Source organism: Ambystoma mexicanum, chromosome 9 (assembly GCF_040938575.1).
Source record: "Ambystoma mexicanum isolate Mex_15411 chromosome 9, UKY_AmexF1_1, whole genome shotgun sequence".
Lineage (NCBI taxonomy): Eukaryota > Metazoa > Chordata > Amphibia > Caudata > Ambystomatidae > Ambystoma > Ambystoma mexicanum.
Window position 1 is genome coordinate 287,555,205 of NC_090931.1, and position 14,597 is coordinate 287,569,801.

At 44.3% G+C, this 14,597-nt stretch overlaps 1 protein-coding gene across 1 annotated transcript in view; it reads left to right on the forward strand.

Moving 5' to 3' along the window:
• The first annotated feature begins 5,502 nt into the window (after positions 1-5,502).
• Positions 5,503-14,597, forward strand: part of DYNLL2 (dynein light chain LC8-type 2) — a 46,002-nt gene continuing 36,907 nt past the window's right edge. Inside the window, exon 1 of the mRNA XM_069614662.1 lies at positions 5,503-5,638. The gene's annotated coding sequence lies outside the window, so the exon portion shown is untranslated. The remainder of the gene's footprint in view (positions 5,639-14,597) is intronic.

Below are 14,597 nucleotides of genomic sequence, written 5' to 3' on the forward strand. Positions count from 1 at the left end.
TAGTACTTTTGTCTTTAAGTCACCTTTTCTCTTTTCAACTCTTTCCTTTTCGTTATTGACATGATTCTCAAGGTACTGAGCCATGTGCAGTACTTCTGACTGAGTCTTCGCTTACCAAGCGCTCTGTGGGGACATAATTTGCGACTGGATGTCAGGCAGCAATCCACGCACAAATTTGTCCATGAATAGTCGTTTCCCAGACTCCATGCTTAAGTCTTGCCCACTGTAATCTGAAAATACTTGTTCGAACTGGTTAAAGAACTCGGTAGCACCCTCAGACTTTCCTTGGACACAGGCCGTAAGCTTGTCCCAAATAATCCTTCTTTCAGGAATGATAGTTTTCAACTTTGTAACTATTCTATCAGGCAAAGTTAGTATTACCTGTGGTTGTCTCTCGCCAGCTGGCCTTTCTCTATCGAGTCTAGCCATAGTATCCCATGAATCTCCTAACCCTTCTACATCATCTATAGTCCTAATCTGTTTCAGGCAGGCAGGAGTACGGGAAACAACAAATCAATATTGCTTAAGATGAATACTGAAGATTGTAAGACAGACTCTATTTCTTTGTAGAACCCTGTCGGATTCTTCCTAATATCTGGGATGGATTGTTTGATGGTGTTCAATTCCTGTCTCGAGAACGGGACGTGAACAAACTGTGACACATAGTGTGCAGGAATATCCCGAGCAGGTGTACCTGCTGCGGCATCAGCTGGAATCTCAACTTTTGGAACAAATGTCGGAGGAACCTCTCTCATAGGAAACTGAGAAGTAGGCAACTCCGAACGCTTACTAAGCAACAGGGCTAAATCGAGCGCTAAAGCAGCTGAAGAAGTGTAAAGCGAGAAAGCTCTCTTATAAATACTCAATAACTCTGCGGGACAACAAATCTTCCTTTTTACGCATTCATCCTGTAGGTACTCTACCATTACCTGTATCACCTTCCTCTGCATTTCTGGCGTATACTGACTATGCGTGTCATATACTTCAACAGGAGTTATCAATGTGTCTGAGATCCACCTAATTGCGTCTTTCGTACAAATTCGTGTTTCCTCATTTATCGATTCACGACAAGGGGAAAACCGTTTCTGTACGAACATAACATCCAAACTATCACCATCTATGTCTTCATTCTTTAACCCTTCCAACTCCCTTCTATACTCAAGAACCCTCTCAACATGCTCTTGTACTTTCTCTGCAGTATCTCTAGAAAACGCTAAAGTATTCAAATCCCTTAACCCTTGGGGGTGATGTATATCACTTAGCCTGTTTCACATTACACACAAATGAATTCCTAATCCTTCAATAAAAACATTTTTCTCAGGAAAATTGTCTAAATTACAAAGTGTGGCAAAAACATCAGCACGTTTACCTTTCTCCATGCAACCCTTAGCCCACGCAGTTAGTTCACACTTTTTCTCTGAAGATACAATATTACGAGTTACAACCCTCGATCCCGCTCCCCGATCTACTACAAGCGGTACAGAACCACTTGGAAGAGGGAGAGTAGGCACATTTTGAACATCCGGATACAGAGGTACTATCCCTGGCGCGGCAGGCACGCCCACCGGACCCGTAACAGCAGGCAAAGGTGGAGGAGCAGGTGAAGGAGCAACGACAAGAGGAGGAACAACGACTGGAGGAAGAGGAACATTAAGAGGAACAATAGGAGGAGCAGGAGGAACAACGAGAAGAGGAATAACAGCTGGAAGAGGAACATACGTAGGTGGTGCAGTGGCACCAGGCCTTCGTTCATTTAGAAGTTTATCGATAAATTCATCAGATATATGAAACTCTTTAGAAGGATACACTTTCTGGACACCAAGTGAAAAAGCCCTATCCATGTTCCTAACAGACTCAGACTGTTTATTCTGGTCATATAACAATGCTTTTTCGGCGTTCGTCATATGACAGCACGCATGCTTTTCTCTACTCTTAAGCTGCTGCATAGCTTCTTTCTTCCAATTCTGTAATACATCGAATGCTGCAGGTCTAGCCTTTTTCTTCAATAATATGGATTGTAAGTATTCAATACGAGGAATTTCAAAACTACCATTGATTGGCCACTAAAGTTCGGAAGCATGTCTAGTTTGTCTGTGCCAAATATCATTAAATACAATACTGCCAATGCTGTGCTTACAGTACATAGTACACGCCAGCAACCCCTCCATTGGCGCCAGTTGGCCAAATTCCAAAGATTGTCTGTCACTGCGGAATAACGCCCTGAAGCAGGCAGACAATTTCCCAGGCATATCAGAACACTGGTGTTACCTGGTCAATAATTGCACTTGCAAGTGTAATACGCCAAAACAAATGATCAGGATACTTAAGAATCTGGTCACGACTCACCTGATCAAATCCTAAGGAGGTCCGATCAGATTACACATTTTCTAATTAAGGTCCCACGTGGTTGGTGATTTCGGCAAATCTGCCCACCTCGATATATGGACCCTCGTCAAGATGCCGACTCTGACCGCATGCTCACCGTCCAGGGATCGGGTCGTGCAGCGCTGCTGAGGTGTCGCTTCTCATCCAAGAAAGGTGCCCCCTTTTACACCGTCCAATCCCGGTCCGATAGCCGCGTCAACCTTCAACAAGCTGGCATCAATCTTGAGGGTCCCTATTCGGGCGCCATCTGTAAAAGCAAAAGGAAATATCGAGGCTGAATACCCCAAAAGGAAATACACCAAACACGGGCTTATAAAGATTCACAGATCTTTATTCTAAAAATGTACAGTTTACAAAGAAACAAAGTATCATATAGCTATCTGGCCCTCAGTACGTCACAGCGAATACCAGCCCTTTCGGTGTGAGAAGTGAGAGGTACTGGACGTCTAAATATTCGCATCTTTTATACAGTCTTCAATCACAATGTACAGCCCCTCTGCAGGTTAATTATTCTCGGTCTAGGGTTCGTGCCGAGTTCACTTCTAGTTAGCCCAACTATATGCATGTGGATTACTTCTAGTTTATACAACAACAAGTCACAATGGCAACAATCTATCTTCGAATTTAACATTAAACCTTGGTACATGTCTTATACAATGTAGTTCAACAAGTGTTCACATTTAGTATTTAAACAACATTGTTATTCTATGTATGTACTCGGATCTGACTTATTGGTGCAGGTAATCCTTTGATCTAAAGGTCAAACATAGGACATGGTCTCATTACACGGCCCAAACATTTAGCCTACGGGCAGTTTAGACATTAACCTATGTGAAGGTCAGGGCGGCTAGATTATGAGTAGGAGAACACTGTCCACCATTTTAGAATACCGAGTGACTTTGAGATGGAAATCAAAATGGCGGATGGACCTAAAATGGCGGCTAAGTCGATCTAAGGTCAGAACTTAGCAACGCAGATTTCTTCGCAGATCGACTGGGTTTAGGCCAATATATACGATAAAGGAGGCACAATATGATATCCTGTTTAACAAAGACACATACATATATATATAATTTTTCTCTTTTCTGTTTGCTTTTTCTTTTTGTTTTATTTTGTCTCCTGTATTGTTATGTGTGTGTGCGTGTTTGACAATCAATGGTGACTACAAACCTGATTTTTCCTCTCCTTTTCACACACATTTTTATTTCATTGTGAATATAATTTATACTTCATTTCATGTTTATGACTATCTTTAGAGCATTAATATGATTTAACTTGCTCAGAAAACTTTCTGTTTTGGCAAAGGCCCTTGAGAGGTCGAAACACGTGTAAACAAATGGGGCAATGAATTAATACATTTCTTTTGACTGCAATCACAGTGACAAAGGGAAATCATTTCTGGAGATAAATAGATTTTGGTGGTGCAGTCATGGTGTGGTTCATAGACTATGGGCCTCATTACACGGATGGCGGAAAGGGGAATTACCGCCCCATTCCAAGGTTGGCGGGGCGGTAATTCCCCCTTCCACCATTTCCCTTCCCCATTCCCATTTTTGCCCCATAGGTGATAATGGGAATGGGGAAGGCGCTAATTACGGTAGCGCAAATTGCGGTACCGTAATTAGCTCCCTGGGTCCCTTTGCGGGTTGGTTTTTAACGCCTCCAAAAGCAGGCGTTAAATCCCCCAACCCGCAAAGGGACCTCGTAGTAAGGCGGTAAGGATTTACCGGCACCGGTATCCTTACCGCCATCCGTGAAATGAGGCCCTATGTCTCACAAGTAAGTACTGGGACGAGGTAGAGGCACGTGGCTGTAATGGCATGGTTACTTCCCATGATCTTCATTACTCCTAGTCCTACTCTTCCTCATCACAGTACATATCAACTTCCTCGCCCACTCTGGTGTGGTGTGAAAAACATTCCATGATGTGTTAGGGTGTATTGAAACTCACATGTTGTGGGGGGGGTGGAGGATTGTACTCTCTGGCGGGGTGGGGCAGGTATGGGCGTTGGTTAAAAGATGGAATGGATTCCTGAGATGGGTGTCGGGAACCTCACAAGTAAGAGTAGGACTAGGAGTGATAAAGATTCCCAAGTAACCAGGTCAATAAAATGAAGTTTCTTGCTCTCAAGTGTTCAACTTCAGCAGTGCAATAAATAAACATATTATCATAAATAGTTACTTAACAGATAATGGCTATAAAGTGTCACAGAAGGCCGATTTTAGAAGAAAGGAAGTTGTATAACTTGTCACATAAACGAACTCCACGTTTTGTTTGTATGGGCTGCGTGTCGGCATTATTGTTATATAACTGTTTCAATAAAAATGTTAATACGAAAAAAAGCCGGTCACAGCTTTAATTAAGTGCTTCAGAGACGGCTGGACTGCAGCAGGCATTGTGACGTCAAAATGGAAGCGTAATAGTTGATCATAGAGCAGCGGTGATTTAATCGCGGATTTAATGTTCTTATTATAGGTCCGTAGTGATGTCACAGCTAGCCTGTAAAAGGAGAATTATTTACACACTTTTAAAGTGGAATCGGAGGATTCTATTTCTTATAAATGCGTAGATACCTATTAACCTGTTGCGTCTCAAATGAGCGCAGTGAGATTGCTTTGCAGGTTGGTCCATTCACGTCAAGATTTTGGGGCTTTATTTGGGAAGGGTGAAGAATTGCTGGGGATTGTTAGTTCAGTGACTGTGTCTTATTTGGAGAGTAAATATGGTTTTAAGAAATTGACACCTTTAAAATGTGGGTGAGTTATTTTGGGGCAGTGGATTTGACAAAACTGCCCAAGCTGGAAATTATACAGAGTATATCACCAGACGGACAGACACAAGCAGTGTATGTGCGTTATATTATGGGCTATTTCACATTTGCGTGGTGGATGCTAGCCTGCTGCTGACCGTCCACTTTGACAGCGCTGCCGCTTTAAGGGAAGGCAAGGTTGCCTGCAGTGCTGTCGCTATGCATTGTGGGATGAAACAAGATGTGGGCAGAGTGGAGCTGCGGAAGAATGCCCTCGCCGATCTCGCTCAGCCAATGGCAGGTAAGGACGAACCGGCGTAGCCAGGGCGTAACCAATGGGAGCTCAGTCCGTTGCGGCCGCTGCAGGGGCGGGGCTCTGCTATTTCAGAGGCGCAGGGCGGCCGGGCTCAGCGCTGCTGCTGCTGCCGGGGTGATAAGGAGCTGACACGGTCGCTGCTGGGGAGGAGGGAGAGGCTACATCGCAGGCTCCGGCACTGAATCAGGTGGGCGCTCGGCTTGTGTGGCAACCAGGGGGCGTTGAGAAATGTACGGCGTGACTGTTATCCAAGGGGAGTCAGTGTTCCATGAGATTCCAGAAAAGGGGGTGGTGTCACCCAAGGGTGCCGAAAGAAGCATTGTCACCCAAGGGTGCCGAGTGGCAGGGCCATGTTGAGCAAAGGAACCACTAGAGGGTGTTAATCGCTCACCTCCTGCGGTGGGGTTTGGCGTGTAGAGATGGCTGAGGGTGTTATCCACGGGGGCTCTAGTAAACCTTTCACCCCCGAGCCTAGAAGAGCAAGTGGTAAAGTGTGGGTGCTGCCACTCATCGGTGCGTGGAGGAAGGCGTTGCGTGGTGCCGTCCAAAACTGCTAGTAAGGTATCTGAGGGCGGTGTTGCGTGGTGTCGCCCAAATCTGCCAGTAAGGTATCTGAGGGGGTGTCCTCCCGCTGTACTGGGACGGGTGGCCTGGCTCCGGCTCATCTAGGGGTGCTGCGGTGCCCCCGCAACAGATGGTGCTTGGTGTCCTCCCAAGGTGCGGGGCGGGCGGTGGGCGTGTCACCCAAGGGTGTCGTTGATGGCGTGTGGTGTTTTCCCGGGAGGTGTCCAGGGGAAGGGATGCTAGTGCGTGAGGCGGCATCACCGCCGAAGTGAGGAGGACGCGTGCAAAGCTCCAGTGTGTGCTGGGGTTTGGGAGGGTGGGCGCAGCAGTCTAGTAGAAAAAATGGTATCGTTTGAACCTAGAGACTGCAGACGGTGTAGTTGGTGCAGGTTCTTCGTCCTTATTGCAACCGGCCAGCCAGACCTTGCCTAAGGCTGCCTCCTTGCCATCTGGTATGATTCCTAGTTCCTCATTAAAGGATGGTCCCGCGCTCTCCAATGATTGCACCAGGAGAACGGACAGCTGCCCAGCTCAGGACTAGCATGTGGACGATGTATACTGTCCATGTAACTATTTGTTCCGGGGGGATAAATGTGTATATTAGAATGATAGATTTGGAAGTCATTTACCGAATGTATATTCGGACTTTATAACGCATACACACATTTTGATCCAAAAGCAAGATCTAGAAATCAAATTCACGTGGTATACTGCTTTTTAAAAAAAGTTCAATTATGGCATGCACAATCAACACATGGCCACTGCATCTTGTTTTACGATGAACTACCTTAAAAAACAAGTCTGGTACCCCCACTAGTCGCGCCTTTTTAGCCGAAGGAAGCAAGTTATTCAACCCAGGCGTGAATGAGGGCAAATATAAAATGTGGCAATTCTTCTGTTGCTGCATGGGCACAGTTGCCCCCTTTTTTTTTTTTAGAAATTATCTAAGCACCCCCGTTTTCCATAGTGAGGAGGAACCAAAATAATGGTCTCAGTACTTTAACCTCCATGCTCTGGAACACACCCAACTCGTCAGACTGTAACGGATATCCTTGGCTTTTATCTGCTGTAGGTTAAGCATTGGAATAGTTCAAGTCACCAGAACAGCCTGTTAAGGTATTAAGCGGCCAGGCGAAACTATGTGGGTACTTCAATAGCCTTTGAGGGGTGTGGGGGAAGCAATGATCTGTTACTGGAGATGCCTCGGGGCGAGTGATCTCAATCGGGCCTTGCTAGTAGCTTGCATCTTGAAATGTTATACTTCTGTTGAAGCAATAGTCTTAGTGTTACAAAGTAATATAGGAACACTTTTAAACGAGTAATTTGTAGCACTGTATTCCCGCACTTGTAAAGTACTCTGCCATAACTGACTTCAGAATCCTTACTAGCAAGCTTCTACATCGTCATGTTACCAAGGTAACCCACATAGCCTTCCATAAAGCTACATTTACAGCTTTCTCTTCCATATCCATCTTCCTTTTAGGAAAATGGATATTGCCGCTGGAGTTTCTACTAGTAGGGAGCTTGTTGCTAGAGTGATCTTCACACGATCAGTATTGTTGCTTCTGTCCCTCTATGTTGAAGGTAGAATCCAGTGTTTTGGAAAAGTCTTACAAAGCTGGCCCCAACTGTTTAATTGACTTTTTGGTTATGCACAAATCCATCATGCTCCTTGTAAGTTGCCATATTTCCTTGGCTCCCATGTGGCCATACTTTGTTCATTGTGAATGGCACTGTACTCTATATCTCAGTTGGCCACATACCTAGTGCGCCTACTCAAAACTTTCTTTTCTTTTATAGCATTCATAGGTTTCCAATATAACATTTACACGCATGGAATTTCCAAATCCAGTGTGGTTTGAGGAAAGGCTCTAATTCGCTTTCTCAATGAGCGACATATTGGGCACTAGTGGTGCAGTAAGCTGCAAAACTGAAGGTTTGTGGCTGGACTGCTTTGAATTAATCACAACCCCTGGTTTTCTGCTGAAACCTTCAGGTTTTCAGCATGCCATTACAAAAGAGTAAAATTACATGCAGAGCTCTTGGTTCACCCCAAAAGATGCAGTGTAGCTTTAACTACTAGGTTATACCCCTTCCGCATTTGACCGCAAGCAACCTCAAATGTTTGTTCATTGATCAGTGAATGTAGCTTGGGCCTCTAGGCATGACGGCCAATACAGATTCTAGATTAAACCAAAAAACGCCAAGCACACCCATTCAAGAGTCAGTTTGGCTAACTTCTACCAGATGCCAAAGTTTTTAGTAATCGGGTAAAGGTTTTAAAGGTGCAGGGGAGAGATGCTTAGCCTTGGTATCCAGGCTAGGAAATATAAAGATTTCCTAGGTAGGAAACCCGCGTCACCTGCATACTATCAATTGGGCCGTGGCCTGTATGTATATTTGTATTGAGGGTGGCTCTGGTGTTGCAGACTCCAATGTAGGACCTACTGATCAGGCCATCCTCATTTTCCGATTAGTTTATGTTAGTTTCAGACAGTTAAAACCTCATTAACATAAGGTAATTTCAGCAATGACACTAACATTTGACCATTTTTGAGTTGTTATAAATATTATACATTTGATGTGATAAGCCCAACACATTTCGAGTTTGTTTTACTCCTTAGGGGCAAAAATTCATTTTCACACATTTCTACAAGAAAAAAACATTTAAATATAAATTGGCTGTATCAATTCATATTTCATCCATTCAAAATATCAATTCATCACATTTCAAAGATTCACTTATTGATTGAATTAAATCCATTGGTCTTTAGTCCAAGTCTAACAGGAGGTGAAGTCTAACAGGAGGTGAAGATAATGCTTCTGCAGGCATCTAGATAATGAGATGTGCAGATTTTTCCATGAAAGGTTGCTTGTTTACTCCCATTGGCACATTGCACAAAACCACTTGCTGTTCAGAGATGCGAAACAGCAAATGTCTTGTAGCACTCCTGGAATCTGATTTAGCTTCTGAGACCAAATTACCTGACGGCCAACATTTCACTAGAACATCTTCCCTTAGGAGCACACCTAGAAAAGAACCCCTGGGGTAGCTCGTTTGTTACTTTTTAAATCTTTCCACTTTGAAAGGTAATCCATCCGGGCAATTATAAACTTGCCATCTCACACCAACTTCTAAAATGACCTGTCTCTCACTTCCCTGGTACACTGGGTGGCTATTTCGTCATTTACTTCAAAAAGTGAGGGCAACATTTGTATTGGTTGTCTGGTGTTAGGGAACTCTAATCCTTCAGGTTGATTAGTGCCCCTGGGCACTTTGGATATCAGTATAGCGAGCTTGGATGTCTCTCAGCATTTTGGACTTCATCTGGAAGCAATATTTGAGGTGTATAACATTGGTACGCATTTATCATCAAAACCTTTTGAATTTGCACGGTTTCTCGGTTGCTATAGAACCAAGGACTGGAGTCCTGATTTCAGTGCCATCAGTTAGGTTCCATATCTTGTTCCGAGTTACCAGAATCTGGAGTTCTTGCTGTGTCAAGTTCGACTCCTCTGCAGCAGCCCCACATCTTATCCTTCCACATTAACAGGGACTTAAGACATGCTGCTTTCCTTGATGGCTGGCTGACTCGCTACAGGTTTGGCCCTCTGGTCCACAGGACAATATTGTAAGGGTTTTGCTGTACCCCATGCTCTTCTCAGGCTGCATGGCTTGCTGTTAAGGCTCGGGGTACAGCTTATGTTCATGGTTGGGGATGTGGATTGTGCTTCAGAGCCATTCCCTGCACCCCACACAGAAAAGGTGATCTTAACAATGTATTGTGGGTCACCAGATTCTTTCTTTGCGATTCCTCCCTAAGATTGTCTTTGAGATTCCTCCTTAAGCTTGTATTTTCAAGTTTAATCATATCCTCATTTTAGAGAATCCATTATGGTGTGCATGAACTATGGCCATAATATTCACTGTATTTCAGACCAAATTCCACCCTTCTGGCTTCCTTTTCGTGGTCTGCATTTGGCAATCCATTCTCATTGAGTGTTATTTTGAGTAAGCTGATCTTGAAATGCTTATCTTGGTGTCCTATAAAATACCTTACTCACAATTACGTTTTTGTTTGACTGTTTAGCCCAGCTTTGTTTTATCTTCCAGTGTGGCAACAGATCATGTGGTGCATTATCTAACCCCCTTGGAAACTGCTCTAGATCAACCAAAAGCTATACAAAATCTGTCCTAGCAGATGTCTGATGCAAGGTGAAATACTTTAGGCAGGTGTGGTTGGTCATGAGCGGTGTTTGCAACACTAAACCTTATTTCCGAGGGTAGTTAATTGTCAGTATGACGGGTAGACAAGTTGTCAATTTCAACTTGTATACATCAGCTACTTTACAAACCAGAACTATAGTGGCCTGCCCCATTGAACAGTCTCATTTAAAGTATCTCATGCAGTGAACTGTGTACTGTTCCCTAATCCTTTGGTTCCTCTGACTTCCCCACACAATTTATCTTGCTTAAGAGACCACAATGGGTCTCTTAACAGTAACATTTGGTTTAGTGCGATATGCATCTTCCGTTGCCATGCCAATAGGGTCCAACTACACGAGCATTGTCATAAACTCCTTCACACACACACAGGTAAGTGGAATAATGTGTCTTTATTGCGAGACCCCGCAGCCTGCTGCTACGGCTCCCTCAGCTCAACGGCCACTGTGGAATGTTGATTGCCAAACATGCATCAACATTGGACCAGTGTGCCTATGCACAAGCATGTGCATATTACAACAAGCATCCTTCACTGTCTTGTGTTTTTTTTAAAAAAAGTTCTAGCTGGCACTTGTACACATTGTGGGCATCAGTGCCACATTTTCCTTATGGTAACTGACAAGATGCAACATTGTGGGCATCAATGCCACATTTTCCTTATGGTAACTGACAAGATGCAACATTGTGGGCATCAATGCCACATTTTCCTTATGGTAACTGACAGGATGCAATCTACCAGGTCGTGAAGGCACGAGATTTGATTCTGCACACTAAAATGATGCAGTAATTCTTTCACTGAAAGCAAGGTCTGCTAATCTGACCTCATTTCATGAGATGGTAGTCAGGGGTCCACTAACTAGTGCATAATGACCACATAATCAAAAAATGGAGCACAAACCAGGCATGAAGCAACTGTTCATTACAGCTGGGTGAGCACAGAACAGTGGATTAGCTCTGACCAGGAGCCGGACATCTGACTGGACTATTACAGTATTAGTCAGAAGTTGGGAGAAACACTTGCAAGTTGCAGAATTGCGTTTTCTGTGCTTCCCAGGAATTTGATTGGTTTGCAATTACCTTGATAATTAACATTACTGAAAGCGTCATTAGAGCAATCCTGTTTTTCCTATCACCTCACCATGTGGTACATTTTTTCACAACCCACCCAGAACATCTTGTTGAAGCAACATTTGTTCTGACTGCTGGAACTTCGGTACACTGGGGACATTCACACACCTTCGCAGACTCTAGTTTGAGGGCTGGCCACACCGTCGGACCGTACGAACTTAGTCTGATTGGTCCTACCAGGAATACCACTCCGTCCAGTGTTCCCTTCCCACGGCTGCCCGCTAGTGGGCATCAACGGTCAATGTGACTGGTGCAGTGCCACCCTTCCTGCTACTGTGCAAGGCAGCTTGTTTGGCTGATTGCCCTGCAGTTACATCACCCAGTTCTGGTAGTCGTAATTCCCATATGACTAGTAAATTGAGCCCCCACCCACTTTGCACATTTCGGTTGTTGGTTACGTGTGAATGAACGTTTCCAGTTCCAAGGGCTTTCCCACTACTCGATTTTGATTGTGCTATTTTTGTCTTTGCCCTTTATCTAATCGGAGCCATGTGTTGGAACAAGTTTACATCTAATGTATTGTTACCCCCTACCATTCCCAGTGAAGTCCTTTATACTGTCTGTGGTTCAGAAAATGAATTCCCATTGGCTGCCCCCACAGTGAATCTTCTTACTCCTGCAGTTATTAGGTGCGTTCCTTATCTGGCGCTGAATTAGCACCTTCAGCTCATAGTGCATCATGTGCCTTTGCTGAGATACCTGGAAGTTGCCCTCTACGCCAGCTTTGCAGTGGCAGTGTGGGTCCAAAGATCAATTGTGTTCCAGCAGCAGTCAGGAATGCAGTTCTCCAGGCAGAGGTGGCTTTTAAAAACTGTTGTATTCCTTGCTCTAGTGGGTATATAAGCTATAGTTGGTTGTGGCAAACAGCTACAGCAATTTGAGATCTTGCTAGTGTTGGCTCTGAGCAGGGGTTGGCAATGACGGGACTGTCTGGCCTGACTCGCAGCTACTTTGTGACACAACGGTCAAGATGCTGACTCTTTTGAAGCCTGTGCAGGGAAGCAACACTTATCAGGGCACAGAAAGCCTCTCCACCCCATCAAGTTTCCTGGGAACTAGTGCTTAAGAGGCACCTCTAACATAAATAACCTCATACTAGATTGCTGACCCCTGTAGTCCTTTGCAGTCAGCTTGGGAAAATGGAGTTGGAGTAGCCAGAGAGCGAAGGTGGGCTGAAAGGGTCCCACCATGTACGTTTCTGTAAGGCTCTTCCTTTCAGACAAGTACTTCGGATATGATGTAATAAGATAGGCACTTGTAACGACCTTCATTGGACCAATCATCTAACAGTTTGCCTTCAAAGTGGGGCATCGCACATTCTGATTAGTTTATCAACTAGTCTGATCCAGAGGCCTTTACCAGTGAAGACAAAAGACATCCAGGCCATGGTCTACTCCACCCCAGTGGGTGTAAACCAAGGCCTAACCTTGATTAGTAGTTGGCTAATTAAAATGTTCTTGATTGGCAAAAACTTGTTAAGCAATATTCTAATATTTTTAAGGTTACCAGAAGTTGTTTGTACCCCAGACATAAAATGAGACCCGATACAGTAGTTTTGTGAAGTAACTCTTTGAGTCAGACCTTGCACACTAATTGACTCTGCTAGACCTGCAGGTTGAGTAACTTACCTGCTTGATCTAAGAGAAATGCACTCTATGGCAATGGATGACAACATTGAAATGATGCATTTCACCACACGGCCACTTTTTGGCATACTGCTGCCACCCAGAGGCCAGCCATGCACAGTGAAAATGGTGACATTTTCTGCAAAGTACATGTTAAAAGTTTAAACCTTTCCCTGCACATGATATTCACCCTTCATAAAATGTACTCGACTACATAAGTGGGTTAATAGACTTTGCGAGCCATGGATGAGTCTGTAAAATGATTAGCTGCATGAATGGACACGATATGACAGTCTCGGAAAACAGTTTGGCTAACTCTCTCCTGCACAAGCTAATTTATAATATAGAGCTCTGGAGGATAACTAGTGTTATAGCTGAGTGGATGGAACTATTGATGTTTACTTTGCGTAAACATCTAGTTAGCTTTGTGTAGCCATAATGAAATGGGGAAGAAAAGGTAAACGGAGTGGATGGCATAGCACACAGAAAACTGGACCCTAGGTAAAACGGTGTAGTTTACAGCCAAATTACTTTCATGGCAGCTGGTATAAATCAACAGAGCAATGAGATAAAATGTCCAAGGTATGGGATCAGCTTGTGGATTGAGCATCAGTTGCACAGATGCCACCAGCAGAACTGGATTGTCATCAAAAGCATTTGCATGTGTGATCATGTAAACTTTCAAGTGTTCACATGTTATAACATTTCTATAGCGCCAAAGCCCTCGGGCTCTAAGCGCTCCTTCACAAAGAAAAGGATCAGTGAGGATGAACGAAGATTAGATCAAACGTGCCGTTTTCAAAAGCTTTCGAAAAGCCAAGTGTTTGCTTTCTTCTCTGAGCGCCAGATGTAGATTGTTCCATGCCTTTGACGCAAGCACTGGGAAAGAGCGTCCATTTCCACAAGCTCTCTTGGTCCTTGCCACCCGTAGGAGTTGGGTGGAGGCAGAGTGAAGATTTTTTGTGGCCTGGTATGTAGTGATCTTGTCCTTTAGGTAGCATGGAGCTGTCCCATAGATGCACTTGTGACACAGGGTCAGCATTTTAAAGGAGATCCTGGCTGATATAGGTAGCCAGTGTAACTCCTTTCTGGCAAGAGGTGGGTTCGTATCTTTTCATGCCATAAATTATACACCGATGCGTGCAGTCTGAGGATATCTTCTCTGCTAGCACCCCCAATAGGGCATTGCAGTAATCCAGACGTGGCAAAATAATGGCCCTGACTAATTTGGCTCGATTATTTTTAGAGATTAGTGGGGCGACCTGTCTCAGTACTCGAGTGGTATTGGGTATTCTTTTCAATGGCATCTACTTGAGCCCCTGCATCCAAGGAGGCCTCCAGGTGTGCACCCAGGGTCTTCACCTTATCGACCACTCCAATGAGGCTATCCTCAACCAAGAAGCTGGAAAAAGCAGGGACAAAGGCCTCTTGGGATTTCTTGGACCCCTAAATCATAAGTTCCGTTTTCCCGGCATTTAGGCATAGCCAATTTGTAGTCCTCCAGTTCTTTATAACTCTGTAGACCTCATTTAGCTTGTACTGATCTTCCAGATGGTCTCATTGACAGCTGGAAATCGTCGGCATAATTTGCAGAAAAAGCCCAA